We start from the raw sequence: 17983 nt of genomic DNA, 5'->3' as shown, positions 1-17983 counted from the left end.
AAGTGATAGTGTTGTGACTATTTATTGTATTGTATTCCATGTTGTAGTGTGGTGTATGTCATGTAATTTGGGTATGTGTGGTTTGCATGGGAGAGTAGCAAGGTAGTTTCAAAAGATGAGTGGGTTATGCTTGTTCCTTCTGTACCGCTCGATCTGGAGGAAAGTTTCGTGATGATGATTGTGAGAGTCGAAGTGTGAGGTATAATAAAAGATCCACCATCCTATCCAGAAAGTGCACTGCAGCGTTAAATAATTACGAGACCATAAGGTAGAGAATCACCAGTGTAAAGCCATGCCCACTGGGCGGAATTTCTCATTTGTTATTGTTGTAGGTTATAGAATTTGTGTGTTTAGCTTATAGAATTTATCGGAATAAATAAGATAGTGAAAAGAAAAAGATTGGTGGACTTTTCCTTGGAATTGTATGTTGTCATGATGTCCCGAATTTATAATGTGTGCGCCATTCATATTCAGTGCGGTGGTCACGTGTTGATAAAAGCCGTTAAATAAAAGACAAAAAGAAAATGTGGTATTGCCAGTGCGTAGTGAACAGTCAGAGTTCTGTAAATCACTGATAGTCAGATGTGCGTTTCCGTTGCGTATTATTCATACAGGAGGATAATTTGTAACTTAATTGTGAGTACGAGAGTTCATGTTACTCGATAAATAAGTATGAATCCACTCGCTTGGCAGACCACTCATCTTGCAGGCCTGACTGCTTGATGCCACAGTATGAGCAAGGCATATGGGTGCCTCTCATAATTTGTCCAATGAATACCCGTTTATCATCTGCATTTCTTCTTGGTGTAGCATTTTTAATGGCCAGTAGTGTATTTATTGATCTGTTTTGTTTTTTATATCTTTTTCATTATTAAAATGTTTGTCAGGACACTGTATCATCCACAACTGACTGCTGCGTGAATACCTCATATCATGTGATCATTGCGGTTTTATTTAGTGAATGTTTTACTGTTTTGCCAGTAAGTTTATTGAAATGTTGATTACAATGGATATTAAAAAACTGTGGTAAATTAAAAGTGGTCAATCGCATGTGTTAGCTGACACCATCATTGCACCATTGAAAAGAGTACGAAAAGATGTTTCTGTCAAGCAAGTGCAAATGATAGTTTAAACAATATTTAAGGACTTCTTATATCTCATTTAACTTGAGCGTACTTGCACAAGAATGCTAGCTTACTTATTTACGAGCAAACATTTATTTGCATCTGTGACCGAATGTTTGTAACATTTCTTTATGTAGATATTGTTGTAATATATTGTTTTAGTGCGGAAAGAGGTCAGCTTTAGTCAAAATCATGCCTGTAAAACATAAGAACGATGTAATTTTGGTGGGGAGACTCTTCAGCAATGAGACAGACACTTTTAGAGTGGTGCACTCAAGGGAGTGATTTTGAGCTCTTTCACATGAGTCCATGAAGAAGGCTGAGTTGCATTTGGTATGGTGCAATATTCAGTCAAGTAGGTGATTGATTCTGAGTGGTAACCGACGGCTACAGCACTTTATCTTTTGAAGGGACCGTAACTCTCGTGAGATTTGGATGTGCTCCCGTGTAGGAGTCTTAACTTCTTCCAGTTGCGTTATGGAACTGACACTAAACAGATTATGAGCTCCTACTCGTTATTTCGTGTGCGTTAATTTGTAACAACTGTGAGCTGGTGAACATTTTGTGTATTGTGATCACGAGATGAACTTAATTTTCACAAGTCTTGGATGACATTTAGCTTGAGGTTTCTGCTACCTTTCCGCATATTTGAGATTTACTTTCTTGAATTCAACAGAATTCTCTGGTGACGTCTGCATCAATTATTGACGTCAGATAAGAACGCTTTTCATTAATATGCCATTTGTCTTGTATGTAACATTTCTGTTTATTTTGTTAATTCCCAATTCTAGCCAATCCATAGGTTATTTCAATACAGGAACACAGCTACAGGTCATTACTTGCAGCAAGGTAGCTGCTGGGCATTAAAGCAGACGTGTGCTGTTCGACCCTATGACACTGTCGAACTATTGATTCATTCACCCAGTTCCCTAAGGTGACAGAAAGATCAGATAAAGTCGCAGTTGGTTTGCTCGTATGAAATGCTGATTAGCGAAGCTGCTCAGTAGAACATTCATTGGGTAACGTCACACTAGCACGAAATCACGGCGGGTTTCCTGTCCAGAATTTGTCAAACCAGAATTATAAGCCGACCTGCACGCGGTAGTAGTAGTAATAATTTGATTTCTCCATGGATCACTTTCAGAAGTATATGAACTTGTCACGGTATCACAGTTTAAGGGTTAAAATACACTCCTGGAAATTGAAATAAGAACACCGTGAATTCATTGTACCAGGAAGGGGAAACTTTATTGACACATTCCTGGGGTCAGATACATCACATGATCACACTGACAGAACCACAGGCACATAGACACAGGCAACAGAGCATGCACAATGTCGGCACTAGTACAGTGTATATCCACCTTTCGCAGCAATACAGGCTGCTATTCTCCCATGGAGACGATCGTAGAGATGCTGGATGTAGTCCTGTGGAACGGCTTGCCATGCCATTTCCACCTGGCGCCTCAGTTGGACCAGCGTTCGTGCTGGACGTGCAGACCGCGTGAGACGACGCTTCATCCAGTCCCAAACATGCTCAATGGGGGACAGATCCGGAGATCTTGCTGGCCAGGGTAGTTGACTTACACCTTCTAGAGCACGTTGGGTGGCACGGGATACATGCGGACGTGCATTGTCCTGTTGGAACAGCAAGTTCCCTTGCCGGTCTAGGAATGGTACAACGATGGGTTCGATGACGGTTTGGATGTACCGTGCACTATTCAGTGTCCCCTCGACGATCACCAGTGGTGTACGGCCAGTGTAGGAGATCGCTCCCCACACCATGATGCCGGGTGTTGGCCCTGTGTGCCTCGGTCGTATGCAGTCCTGATTGTGGCGCTCACCTGCACGGCGCCAAACACGCATACGACCATCATTGGCACCAAGGCAGAAGCGACTCTCATCGCTGAAGACGACACGTCTCCATTCGTCCCTCCATTCACGCCTGTCGCGACACCACTGGAGGCGGGCTGCACGATGTTGGGGCGTGAGCGGAAGACGGCCTAACGGTGTGCGGGACCGTAGCCCAGCTTCATGGAGACGGTTGCGAATGGTCCTCGCCGATACCCCAGGAGCAACACTGTCCCTAATTTGCTGGGAAGTGGCGGTGCGGTCCCCTACGGCACTGCGTAGGATCCTACGGTCTTGGCGTGCATCCGTGCGTCGCTGCGGTCCGGTCCCAGGTCGACGGGCACGTGCACCTTCCGCCGACCACTGGCGACAACATCGATGTACTGTGGAGACCTCACGCCCCACGTGTTGAGCAATTCGGCGGTACGTCCACCCGGCCTCCCGCATGCCCACTATACGCCCTCGCTCAAAGTCCGTCAACTGCACATACGGTTCACGTCCACGCTGTCGCGGCATGCTACCAGTGTTAAAGACTTCGATGGAGCTCCGTATGCCACGGCAAACTGGCTGACACTGACGGCGGCGGTGCACAAATGCTGCGCAGCTAGCGCCATTCGACGGCCAACACCGCGGTTCCTGGTGTGTCCGCTGTGCCGTGCGTGTGATCATTGCTTGTACAGCCCTCTCTCAGTGTCCGGAGCAAGTATGGTGGGTCTGACACACCGGTGTCAATGTGTTCTTTTTTCCATTTCCAGGAGTGTATTATTATATGTAATGTTGTTCACAGAAATAATAATTTTCAACTGTGATACCGGGACTTATTCAATACCCGAGGAATCAAACAATTACCACCATTAGGCGTCACACAAATCCTCCACTCATTGCTTAAGAGAACTCGACGTCATTGATTCAGGTCCCAATCCAGATATTTTCTGGTGCATCTTAATCGCGCACCACGATGCTGGGGAATTTGTATTGCTCTTCATAACGGATTCCTAGTTGTCAGATTAATTGTGTGAAGACGGCTGTACACTGAGTAAGTAGACACTATCCACCTATCTGTCTCCAAAAACACAACGTGCACTTACGCTGCATTTTCCTCGGGCTATCTACGAGCCACTACTTGTAGATAGTGGCCATCAGCTGGTGTTGTTGAAGGCACATCTTCGATGTTTCTCGTCTCACGATAGTGGTTGAATATTCGAATGACATCGTGGCCGCACGGGATTAGCCGAGCGGCCTAGGCGCTGCAGTCATGGACTGTGCGGCTGGTCCCAGCGGAGGTTCGAGTCCTCCTTCGGGCATGGGTGTGTGTGTGTTAGTATAATTTAGGTTAAGTAGTCTGTAAGCTTAGAGACTGATGACCTTAGCAGTTAAGTCCCATAAGATCAAAAAAGAAGAAGAAGACATCGTTGTGGTGTACGCGAATTCGGCGGGCAACTTCCTGCTCTGTCAACACTGGTTGCCTTGAAGTGACAATGCGTTCTAAACTTCTCTTCGTGTCACATTGACGGACTGAACAGCGTTCACAAGCAGAACTCTCTCGTTCACGATTGGAGGTGCAGCTCGAAATACTAAGCTCTGCTGAGAATGCAGGTTTACTTTCGCTGCCATTGCACAGTTGGCAATCAGCAGCGATTTCCTGCGTTCAAAACAATACAGAGAAAAACGTTTCCAATCAAACTACTCAAGTTATGAGGGTGGTGCAAATCTTTCGTTGAGCTGTTTATTAACACCAATAACAGAGTCTACTCAAAATAGTGTAATGGCGTAATAGTTCACGAAAACTAGCTCCCTGAGCACTAAATCGCAATCGGACACTCAATTCGAATCTCACTTTCTGTCACAGATTAAACATTATTGCTATCATTTCCAGACAGCATAGCATGTTTTGAGCTTTTCCATTCTCGAATTAAGCCATTATTTTATTACATCAAGCAACATGCTTGTCAACCTGAAGTGCGAGCTACATCGCTATTCTCCTGTTTTATAAAATTAAACAAACCCGTAGAATAGTTATATAGCATCCCGGAGTTTCGTCAGTTAGTCGTCCTGTCGTTGTGTGTTCCCTTCACAGGATTGTTATCGTAACCTTCGCCTTTCAGTGCTCCGCAAATCCAGCGAATAAAACATGTAGATCCCCCGCTAAGTAACACGGTTGTTGAATCTAGTCCCATTGCAATATTAACGTTCAATTTTTGATCACTAGACGACGCGTAATCGTGCTGAGTTAAGTATCAAACGTCTTCGCTGTACTGAGTGAGGTCATCATAATTCTGACAGTGATCGGGCTGATAAATGATCCCCTTGGTGTTACTTGAGAGGAATGCACCATATCAGCTCTGGGTTTCATCCACTCTGGACCTTTGATTACCGCAAATCAAAATAATTGGACTAGACAAATAGTTTTTGTAGCTGTCTACAAAGTACATATACTCGGTAGACACATTGCAATTTGGGAAAAAGGGTGAAATTGCACTTATAGCTCACAATATTCCACTGACACCTATGAAAATGGATCACATCTTCCATATTCTAACTAGAGATAGAGAGTATGCACACATAGCTGCCATTGCAGAACACGTATCCTATAGCGGTTCCGAGACGACGTACTTCTTCGCTGTTTTTGTTGTGGTCTTAGTCCAAAGATTGGTTCGATCCAGCTCTCCATGCTACTCTATCCTGTGCAAGCCTCTTCATCTCCGAGTAATTACTGCAACCTTCATCCTTCGGGAATCTGCTTACTGTATTTGCCTCTTCGTCTCCCTCTACGATTTTTACCCCCCCCCCCCCACCCGCTTCCCTTGAGTATTAAATTGGTGATCCTTTTATGTCTTATCGACCGATCTCTTCTTATAGTCAGATGGTGCCACAAATTTCTCTTCTCCCCGACTCTGTTCAGTACCTCTTCACTAGTTACGTGATCTGCCCATCTAATCTTCAGCGTTCTTCTACACCTCCACATTTCAAAAACTTCTATTCTCTTCTTGTCTAAATGGTTTATCGTCCATGTTTCACTTACATACTTGGCTTCACTCCATACAAATACTTTCAGAAACGACTTCCTGACACTTAAATCTATACTCGATGTTAACAAATTTCTCTTCTTCAGAAATGCTATTCCCGTCATTGCCAGTCTACATTATACCCTCTCTACTTCGACCATCGTCAGTTATTTTGCTGTCCAAATAGCAGAACTCATATACTGCTTTAAGTGTCTCATCTCCTAATCTAATTCCCTCAGCTTCAACTGATTTAATTCGACTACATTCCATTATACTCGTTTTGCTTTTGTTGACGTTCATCTTATATCCTCCTTTCGAGACACTGTCCATTCCATTCAACAGCTCTTCCAAATCCTTTGCTGTCTCTGACAGAATTACAATGTCATCGGCAAACCTCGAAGTTTTCATTTCTTTTTGCTAGACTTTAAACCATAACGTTGGGGATAGGCTACAGTCCTGTCTCACTCCCCTCTCAACCACTGCTTCTCTTTTGTACCCCTCCACTCTTATAACTGCCATCTGAATTCTGTACAAATTTTAAATAACCTTTCGCTTTTTGTACTTTACCCCTGCCACATTTAAAATTTGAAAAAGAGTATTCCAGTCAACACTGTAAAAGGTTCCTATAAGTCTACAAATACTAGAAACGTAGGTTTGCCTTTGCCTTTCCTTAACCTATCTTCTACGAGAAGTAGTAGGGTCAGTATTGCTTCTCGTGTTCCTACGTCTCTCCAGAATCCAAACTGATCTTCCCCGGCGTCAGATCCTACCAGTTTTTTCATTCTTCTGGAAAGAATTTGTGTTAGTACTTTGCAGCCGTGACTTATGAAGCTGATAGTTCGGTAATTTTCGCACCTGTCAGTCCCTGCTTTCTTTGGGATTGGAATTATTATATTCTTCTTGAAGTCTGATAGTATTTCTCCTGTCTCATGCATCTTGCTCACCATATAGAAGAGTTTTTTTATGGCTGTCTTTCCCAAGGCTATCAGTAGCTCTAACCGGATGTTGTCTACTCCCGGGGCCTTGTTTGGCTAAGGTCAAATTCTTCGCGCAATATCATATCTCACATCTCATCTTCATCTACGTCCTCTTCCATATCCATAATATTGCTCTCAATTGCATCTCCCTTGTGTAGACCCTCCATATACTCCTACTACTTTCTGCTTTCGCTTCTATGCTTAGGACTGTTTTTCCATCCGAGCTCTTGATATTCAAACAGATATTTCTCTTTAATTTTCCTGTAGGCGGGATCTGTCTTACCCCTAGTGATATATGCCTCTACATCCTTACATTTGTCCTCTAGCCACTCCTGCTTAGCCATTTTGCAGTTCCTGTCGTACTCATTTTTTAGACGTTTGTATTCCCTTTCACCTGCTTCATTTACTGCATTTTTATATTTTCTCCTTTCATCAGTTAAATTCAGTATTTCTTTTGTTTCCAAGAATTTCCATTAGCCCTCATATTTTTGACCTAATTGATCCTCTGCCGCCTGCACTATTTCGTCTTTTAAAGCTACCCATTCTTCTTCTGCAGTATTCCTTTCCTGTGTATTCGTGAACCGTTCCCTAAGGCTCCCTCTAAAACTCCATACGCTCTTTTGTTCTTTCAGTTTATCCAGTGTTCTTTCAGTTTATCTCCTTAAATTCCTACCTGTTTGCAGTTTTTTCATTTTTAATCTACAGTTCATAACCAATAAATTGTGGTCAGAGTACAGATCTAGCCCTGGAAATGTCTTACAATTTAAAATCTGGTTCCGAAATCTCTGCTTTACCATTGTACTCGTATAATCAGTCTGAAACCTTCTGGCCTCTCCAGGTCTATTCCACGTATACAGCCTTCTTTCGTGATTCTTAAACCAAGTGTTAGCTGTAATTAAATTATGCCCTGTGCAAAATTCCACCATTCTACCAGGCCGCATCGCTAAGGACATCGAATTTACGGGTCATGCAACAGTTTTTAGAGGGTTGACGAATCCAGATCTGGGATCTAGCCAGCTAGTCAAATATTTCTCCTGTGTAAGAAAAGCTAGGGGCCGCCATAAACGAGAAAGTCCGTTTACAGAGTCAGTTACCCGTTAAAGTCTTTTGTGTTCCATTGTAGAGACTCTTTCGAGAAGAAGAAAGTGGGATACTCGGGTGGATACTAAATCAGATGCAATGAACGGATCGGGGCTTTTATGTGAAATGAAGATTCCATCGACATTTTGTCAATTCTGAGAGGAAGCTTCGAATTCTACTGACAGTGAATGAAACTAGAAGCAAATAATATGCGATGTCGTAGCACTTTACACTCGAATTGCATTCTTGGTTGTTCTTGAATACATTTTCTATGTCACTGGGCAATAACGGTTAAACGTGAGCCCACGCTGCAGCATTGTACATGTGCATTCATTTAATGTGACCCTGAAAATGTTCTCTGATGGACTTGGCAAAGTAGTTCCTGTGGGCAGGCGTTATGATTCAGTGTTGGCTCTGAAGAATACCAAGAGCCAAACACTCTCTCCAGTCAAACAATTCTGTAAAGCATACCTGGAGATGTACCCATTCAGTTTCTTTGACTACCGTTTAAAGTCAACACTGGTTATGGTCCGTCTCGTCGCAGACACTAATTATCTGCTACTTTCGAGATCGCATTATAAAATGAGATAATTATCATAGAGTGTAAACTTGAAAATTTTTTCCAAGTTTTAATGTTATTCTGTGTTAAAACATTTTTTCAGCAATTAACAATGAAATTTACACTCGAAGATGTCCATCAATAATCTGAATATTATACGCTTTTTATTTGGAAAATGATGACTTTTCGCAGTGACTAAAAAGACGTGAACCATCTGTAACATGGATACTTTTTGATAAACAAACAAATAATAGAGGTCTTTTGTTAGTTACATTTCAGAAAATAAGAGGCTCGTTAGAGTTAAAAGTCGTGTTTGTAAATTGTACATTTGACAAGACTATCAAATATATAATTATAAATAAATTCGATATCGAATGACAACAAATTTACTATTGCCAGACAGTGTTTATTTATATCCACAACGCGATGCAAAGCTTTAAAGCTCCTTCATTAGGTGGATTTATATGTGTTAATACGACATGTGTTTGTTGTGTAATCTGAGGCATTGTGTAGTGGAGAAACAAAATGTTAGTTCATAACATGGTCTTGGGAAGGTTTCTGCCTAAAAACTAAAGTTGAATGTAAATGTAAAAATAAAACAACTAAAATAGAATACATCTAGTGTTCACAGGCTCCTTTCTCAGTCGTAACACTTCACACATAAACTGTCACACTTTGTAAACAACGATGTTGTCTGAAAACTGCAAGGTACAAAGAACATGTGACAAAAACAGAAATATTATTTCAAAGAACAAAGATCGTATAGCAAAAACAACAGTCTTATTTCAGAATAAGTTTAAAGCATTTCTCTCTCTCTCTCTCTCTCTCTCTCTCTCTCTCTCTCTCTCTCGCTCTTTCTCCCTCATTCTCTTGCCCTCCTTGCCTCCATCCTCTGCTTCATATTTCCCGAGCATTAATTTAGTTATTTAAATGTCTCGTTATCCGAAATTAATAATAACTTCCCTAACTCACGATATAAATCCAAATAAAAGTAACAGCTCGCACACCAGGTCTGTTTACATTATTAAGAGTATATGTTTCTGCGTATCTTTAACTCTGTATCAATGTATTACTTCAGCATTTCCTTAGTCACAACACGTAACACATGTAAGTTTACACAAAGCCACAGCTCCAGCATATCCCTGTCTGTCGCAAAACTCTAAACATCGGTCAAAATTGTTATGTTAGTACCGTGGGCAACATAATTATTGCACTTGACGTTTACAACATGTTTCCTGATCACATAAAATAGTACGAAATTTAAGCTATACAAACTTGACACAAAAGAATTTTTATACTACTTGAAATATTTACTCTAATGTATGTATTCATCAACTCAACCAAAGATTTCCACAAAGCTGTTGTTTGTGTGGCCATGTTCCGCTGCAGCTGTTAACATATGTTATAATAGGATATCTGTCTTGAGCTGATTGCAATGTAATTAACCTTACTGGCACTATTTTGCATTCAGAAGAAATAAAACTACTCGAAAAAGGTCTGAAACACAATGTCAGCACACAGATAGACGGAAAATACATAGAAAATCTCATAGTTGAATCAGAAAGCTTTCTCACACATGAAAACAGAAACGAAACAAGCGAGGTAAACATTGGTCTAACGAGAGAGCTAATCAGTAATGAAATCAAAAACATAATAACACAGATGAAAAAAAAAACAGACTAAATCGAAACAAAACAGATTCTATGACACTGACAAAACTTAGAAAGAAATTACAGGAACACAACACCATCATCACGAAGGCACATAAAGGAAATACAGTGGTTCTCATGGATAAAGAACAATACATCAGTAAGACACAAAAGTTCAGCACATAAATTAAAATTATAAAATTAAAATCAGACCCAACAAACAGATTGCAAACGAAGATGAGAAACATTCTAAAAGACACTAAACATACAATAGAAAACAATGAAAAAGGAAAACTGATACAAACAAATCCCATGCACCTACTCTCCAGTGCCAACCAAAGCTACACAAGAAAGATCTCCCCATCAGAGCTGTTGTGAATTATAGGAACGCTCTCACTTATCCACTTGCAAGATATATGTTGAAAATCTTATCAGAAAACTACAAATTACAAGAAGACAAGACTATAAGAAACACCATATAATTGATTGAGTACATGAAAGACTTACAAGTTCCAGACACAGCCACCCTCCTGTCATTTGATGTAGAGAATATGTATTCCAATATTCCAATGACTGAAACAATAAACTTTATAGAACAAAATCTGAAGACATACAGTACACTTCCACACGAATACATCAAAGAAACAGTCAGGCTTCTAGAGCTAATAACAGAACAGAATTATTTTCAGTTCAATAATGAATTCTATTTACAAAGTGAAGGATTAGCAGTGGGATCTCCAGTGCTTGTAACCATAGCAAACATATTTATCAACCATGTAGAACAAATTATGTTTAACATAATTGTGCCATATAGATACAACATCGTATCTGGATTAGATATACAAACGATATCTTGTGCCTGATAGATGAACCAAACAATAAAATTGACCAGTTACTCACAGGCATCAGTTCTGTTCATGATAAGATACATTTTACAATAGAGAAAGAGCAAAATAGACAGTTAAATTTCTTGGACATCAACATAAAGATTCAAAACAACCAACACACATTTGCCATATACCGAAAACCGACAACAACAGACACAATTATACATGAGACATCACAAACCGCAATTCTCAAAACCAGGCAGCACTTAGATACATGCTCCACAGACTGAACACAGTACCATTAGATACAGACAATTACAAAAAAGAAATGAATACTATGCTACAAATAGCCACAAAGAGAACTTAGTAACAAAGCTGAACAAGAAAATCAAGAAACAGAAAAGAAAAAACACCCAACTGTCACCAACACAAGGACAAAATCACACACAAACAAATATACAAAATACAAGAATAGAAACAACACAAAGTGTGAAAGAAGCAGAAAGTAAAAGATGGTACACAATGACATACAACAACAAAAACACACACAGAATATCCAATATTTTCAAAAAATAACTCATAAGAATAGCACACCAAACCAACAACTCAATTCAGAAATACTTCCCAAAAACAATAAGAAAAACTAACCTGTATCAGAAATCAGGAATATACCAACTGAAATGCAATACATGAGATGGAAGATACATAGGTCAAACCAGGAGGACATTTACAGATACAAAGAACATGTAAGAGCATGGAAGTATAGAACACGTCATTCAACTTTTGCAGAATACTCACACCAACACCAACATAAAATTACAACCAGAGAAACAGACATGAAAATCATAAAGATATACAACAACAGAAAACACTTCCTCACCTAACAAGAAAAGTACCACATCCAAAAAACCATAACAAAAAAGAAACAACTCATAAATTATCAGATCAACTTGGCAAAACTGATTGACCACTTAATATAACATTAAAAGTATTCCAGTTACCACTACCATTTCCTCCCAGATCTGTCCCATAGTCACTGTCCAGGCCATCCCTGTCTTTCCTCCCACCCCCCTTGACCAAAAAAATCCACCACCCCTCTCACGTCTCTACCTTCATACAAGACAATTTCACTAACACTCTCTCTCTCTCTCTCTCTCACACACACACACACACACACACACACACACACACACACACACACAAAATCATTTCATAGGTTGGCAACGTTCATAACGTGAACGAAAACAAAGAAATAGGTATAAACACTGTGGCAGTGATGAATGAAAAACAATTAAGAAAGTCATTTATAAATAGTGCAGCGCAAGACACAACGAAAATGCCAAAAACTGAATATGTGAAATGAAGCCTGTCGATACCAAACACTGCTAGCAAGAGGGGAAGGGCGTAGACTATGTAAAGAAACACCGAGAGTAGCTTGCAGACTAACTGCATAAAGAAAACGCTGCTTTTAACCTAAAAGAATCAAAAAATAAATGTACAAACGTGTGTATCCAATTTACAGAATACCACAGAAGATGCTTTGTAAATAAAAGCGAAACGCATCTGATGCAATTTTTTTTAATTACAGTGCAGTCAGCTCAGGACAGATATCCACAATGGTTTAAAACTTACTGTAAAATGAAAATGTTGTTTTTGCTGTATGTTCTTTGTACTTGGCAATAGTACTTCTGTTTTTACTATATATTCTTCGCGCCTAGCAGTTTTCAGACGCCATCTTTGTTTACAAAGTGTAACGGTTTATACATAGCAGACAGAGAAAGAAGCCCATGACCACTAAATATTTTCTGTTTGAGTTGTTTTATTTTCACATTTACATTTACAGTTAGTTTTTAGTAAGAAACCTCCCCAAAACCATGTTCTGAAATAGTGTTTTGTATCTCCAATAGCCAGTGCCGCAGGTTACCCCATAGTCGTACCACAACACAAGCATGTCGTATTAACGCATATGAATCCACCTGATAATGGAAGTTTAAACCCGTGAAACGCGTTGTGGATATAAGTAAATTGTGACTGGTCACAGTAAACTTGTTGTTTTATTCGATACCAGTTAAGAATCAGGGTAAAACTTAACCTAAATCTTCGCCCTTAAAAAATAAATATATTCTTGAAACCATCGGAATCAGAAGCAGAAAAAAATCCACAAAGTCAGCCTCCATCTTCAGTAAAAAATAAGAAATTGCTGATCCCATCACTTCCTGCAGTCTCCGTGTAGCTTTAGTTCCTTTCCTACAAATTTAGTTTCTTTGCTGCAAATTATGATTAATATAGAAATGAAAGATGGTGTTGTCACACTTATGGAATCTATAATTCGTTAAGACAAATGTTAATTACATAAGATACAGTGATGCGAGAGCAAGGCGAAAAGTTTTCGCCATGTAGTCGAAGACCCTATATCCCTTACGCTGTGGCGAAGAATTCTCAGAAACTTGCTTTCTTCCGTGAATGCTGTCCAGCAAGTTATACAAGAGAGCTTCTGAGAAATTTAGTAAGTTTGAGAGAGATACTGCCACCAAGGGTGTAGCTATGCCAGGAAGTTTCAGAGCTGACACAATTCGCTGCAGAGTGAAATATTCATTCCTGAATTTAAAAAAAAAAAATGCAAGTTGTATTTATACCATTACTGCGAGAGACTCATAAGGTTTCACTTTGCACTCCTCGAATTTATAGTGCAATGTCGTGGAGCACATAGTACAGGGCGATCCATATAAACCTGAACTACTTTAATGCGTTATAATATTTGAACCAATAATGGGACGCATTTTTGGGAGATTGCATATATACATATAAAGTCTTCACAGCAAATGTGCTCTCCACCAACATCGATGCACAACTATACTCGTTTCACTACATTCCGCGACCTTCCATGAAGCGTATGCTTTTCGTGTGTGATGGTCTCACGAAGTTCTGCAATTGTCCGTTGTCTATTCTTGAACACTTGGCTTTAGAGATGCCTCCCAAGAAATTATCCGGAGGCGGGTTTAGGGCAGGTGATAGGGTCGGCCGAAAAGTTTCTGACGTTATTCGGTCACCAAATAAACTGGTTACAAGTTGCGTGGAAGCGTTGACGTGTGACATGATGCTCCATCTTGTTGGAAATAGCCTTCCGTAAGTTCGACGTCCTCCAGCTGCTGCACAAATATATTGAAGATACACGTGTAACCTTATTAAGTGGCTACAGCCGTATCTAAGAAAATGGGGCCAACAGTTCTGGAAGCTGACGCCGCTCACCGCACTCCAAAGTCTTCATCATGCACTGGTGTTTGGTGGATGATACGGGAGTTTATGCCGGCCCAGTATCTGTTGTTTTGTGCGTTGATGTAACCTGACAGATGGTAACATGTCTCATCTGTAAATTAAAATGGAGAGAACGTCTGGACCTTAGATAATAAACCTTGAAACGATCGACAGTCATACGTTCCTTTCTCACGTTCTGTTTCTTGCAATGTCTGCATCTTTATGCCGATTTCTTCGCAGCTCTCTGAAATGTGTCATTTGAAGTGCCTGCCTCCTGGCTCAATCGACGCAACAATTTCCTTGGAGTTCTCCAAGCGTCTTCAAACATTATCAATAAACTCTGCATTCAGTTATGGTCTATATTTACCACTGTCACTCTTTAGTATACCACTTGTCTCCAGGTTCCTTACATTCGATAAAACTGTTGCCTTTCTAGGAACATCGTGCACATTGAATTCTCTCCGGTGCGCCCATTGTATTGTAGCTAATGAGTCTTCCAAGATGTTTTCACAACAAAGACCTGACCTCGAAGTGCGTACTGCATGTTTCTGTTAGTTAAAAACTGCGAACGAAACAATCATTTACTCTTTTATTGTCACGCTACCCGAACTTCACACTCAAGGACTTCACAAAACCGCGACCGACGAGGCTGCGACGAACTAACCGAATCGAGAAATCGCGGCGTTATACGCTTATAGCGGGCAAAGGACGTCATGCGCAGAAACAATAATCAACTTAAACAATAGGCGGTATTTCTGACTCTCCCAGAGCTACTGAGATCGCTAAAACAACTTTCCCGTTTCTACGTGCTTTCGGAAGGAAATAATGACGCACTGAAGTGGTTCAGATTTATATGGATCGTTTTGTATGTGTCACAGGAACAGCTTGTCCTGCAACTCTTACGAGAGTGAATCTCGAGCGAGTGGTGTAAGACGGCGCGGCGAGTTGCGCCACTGCTGCTGGCGCCGGCCTGGTGCTCTCAGATGAGGCCGCCTTGTAATTGGTATGTGGCCGCTCCGTCGTGAGAACAGGAAGTGGCGGCATCCACGCCTTATCTGCGGAAGAGTACATAGCGAGCCACGTAAGGCTGCGAGCGCCGGGGGGAGGGGAGGGGAGGGCACAAGGCGAACACGCTGTCCTGCAGACCGCATGGCATTGACTCCGATCACCCGGGACCAAGTATCAAGTTCTTTGTATACCGAGAGGTGGTGCTACTCAAATACTACTTAATTATTTACATGCTACGTTCTCCCAATGGCTCTATTTTCTTTTTAATTTTTACTCCCATTAAATTTCAATCGTGTTTACTGCAGTTGCTGCTCAATTATTTACATTCTTACATTGCCCCATTGACTCTACCTCCTTTCTAGAATTTTTATTTCATTTTTCTGTCTAATTTGTTGTAGCTGCTACTTCTTTATTTACACGTTATCAGCTGTATTTTTTCTAGGCGTGTGTGAACAGATAGAGATCGGAATGCATGATACAAAAATCATCTAAGAAGAATAAAATATTATAGATCATAAACGGCGACAGTTTAATCAAACCTGGAACGACATACTTTCGGTATAAAATTTACAGTACTGAATATTCCAAACACAAACATTTCTAATCGTTAAATAAGAGTCCCTTAACTTTTAGCAACAGGAGATGTGAAGGAAATATTAATTCTATCTTACGTGGACATTAGCCTCACGTTCCAGACACTGAGGCTGCAAAACGGATGGACCAAGGATCATTTAATCCACATACACTCATACGGCGAGAGAGTAAGAAACGCTTATTTCTACAATCTGCTCCCACTGAGACAACCAGTGAATGGACATGGGACAGTGAGTGACATTGTGACAGAGATAAGTGGTTGCAAAAATTTTGTTAAGAATCGAAAAATAGATACCGAAAAAAATTCTCTGTGCATACAGGTGTTCATTTAGTGGGTAATTTCACGCACTGTAATATACGTAGCGACTCTATTGGGAAACTGTGAAATCGAATACGTGGGGAGCTAAAAGACAAAAGTAGTAACACGAGACACAAAGGTTCATGAGTTAAAATAATAATGAATTTAATACGATATTCGCCACAAGGTTCATGAGGTTATAAACAATCAACTTAGCAATGAGTATCTCATTATGCCTAGTGCTTCGGACGAATTTCAACGTGGTGTTTAAAAGGAACAAAGCACATACCATGAACTTTCAACATTCCAGATTAAACGAATGAACACAAAAAAGATACGTTTCCTTAAGGTAAGAGATCTGAAGTAAACGGATTAAGCACTGCTACAAGATACATCACTTTCAAATACCCCTCAGTCAGACAAGACTGCTCAGGAGAGCACGTCCGCCCACTTACAAAATCGCCGCAAGAGTGGCGGAAAAGGCGCATCTACATTTACATCTACATCTACATCACAACCCGCAAGCCACCTAATGCTGTGTGGTGGAGGGTACTTTTTGTACCACTAACTGATCCCTTCAACCCTGTTCCACTCGTGAACAGCACACGGGGAGAATGATTGTCGGTAAGCCTCTATATTGTCTCCAATCTCTCGAATTTTCTCCTCTTGGTCATTACGCGAGACGTATGTTGGGTGCCGGGGGAGTAATATGTTGTCCGACTCCTCCCGGAAAGTGTTCCCTCGAAATTCGAAATGTCAATAGTAAATCTCTCTCCGCATGGCCGCAACGGTTCCTTTTTCGAACAGGTCGACTCCGGAAGTCTCGTTAAATGCGACCAATTACATCCCAATAGCATCCAAGGCCGTCATCAACGCAGATTTTTAGCGCAGGTTACCTACTTCAGCAGCAAGTATAAATTCAGGGGAAAACTTACCTTCCTCTTCTAATTGACAGGTCCTTGACCTTTTGTTCTGCTAAGACGATTATAACCCCCTGGGGATAATCTGTCCTTTTGATTGACAGGCTCTAAACTATTGTTTGGTTAAGTGGTTTTCCTAATCGCCCCCATCTCTCCTCCCCCTCCTTCCCCTTCTCCACTGCTCCTCGTTCCCCTGCTCATCCACCACATATAAGAAAAACTGTCACATCAAACCACCCACATCAGACGCCCAGTGTCAGCGTGCACTGGAGAGACTTAAATAAGCCAGTGGGCTCACTGCACTGCTGTCAGCGTCTCACTCCACAGCTATGTGACATATCGTGCTAATCCCGGGATAAAAGCGATAGGTGACAGCAACCCTCTGATACTGATAACTGAAAATTCCTGTCAAAACACATGTTCTCTCTCTCTGAAGGTGCCCGCACTTGCCATCGGTCGAAGTCAGACTGAACCATAAACAAATCAGTGTTTAACTGGTAAGCCTCCAGCTGTGGATGCCTTGGAAATGTTCCTTCAGTGTATCAGATTGATTGACTAGTTAATTAAATCTATACTCTTTGTGTGGGACAGTTTTTCCTTGCTTCCTGTTGGTGGATACTAGGATAGCAGTAATTGGCAGCATTGAATCCTGCAACCACCTGGTTTCCAAACCGTACTGGATTTGTTTTCCCTTGCCTCCTGTCATTGGATACTGACACTGTTAGGTCATTTGGCAGGAGGTCTATTTCATTGGAGCTAGCTGAAAATTTCAAATTCCTGTTCAGTTACGTGCTACATTCTTAAACAATTTGCACAATATCTCTCCATATGCATGC

Source organism: Schistocerca nitens, chromosome 2 (genome assembly GCF_023898315.1).
Source record: "Schistocerca nitens isolate TAMUIC-IGC-003100 chromosome 2, iqSchNite1.1, whole genome shotgun sequence".
Classification (NCBI taxonomy): Eukaryota; Metazoa; Arthropoda; class Insecta; order Orthoptera; family Acrididae; genus Schistocerca; species Schistocerca nitens.
The sequence above is the reverse complement of the archived record's forward strand: the minus strand, read 5'-3'. Positions refer to the sequence as shown.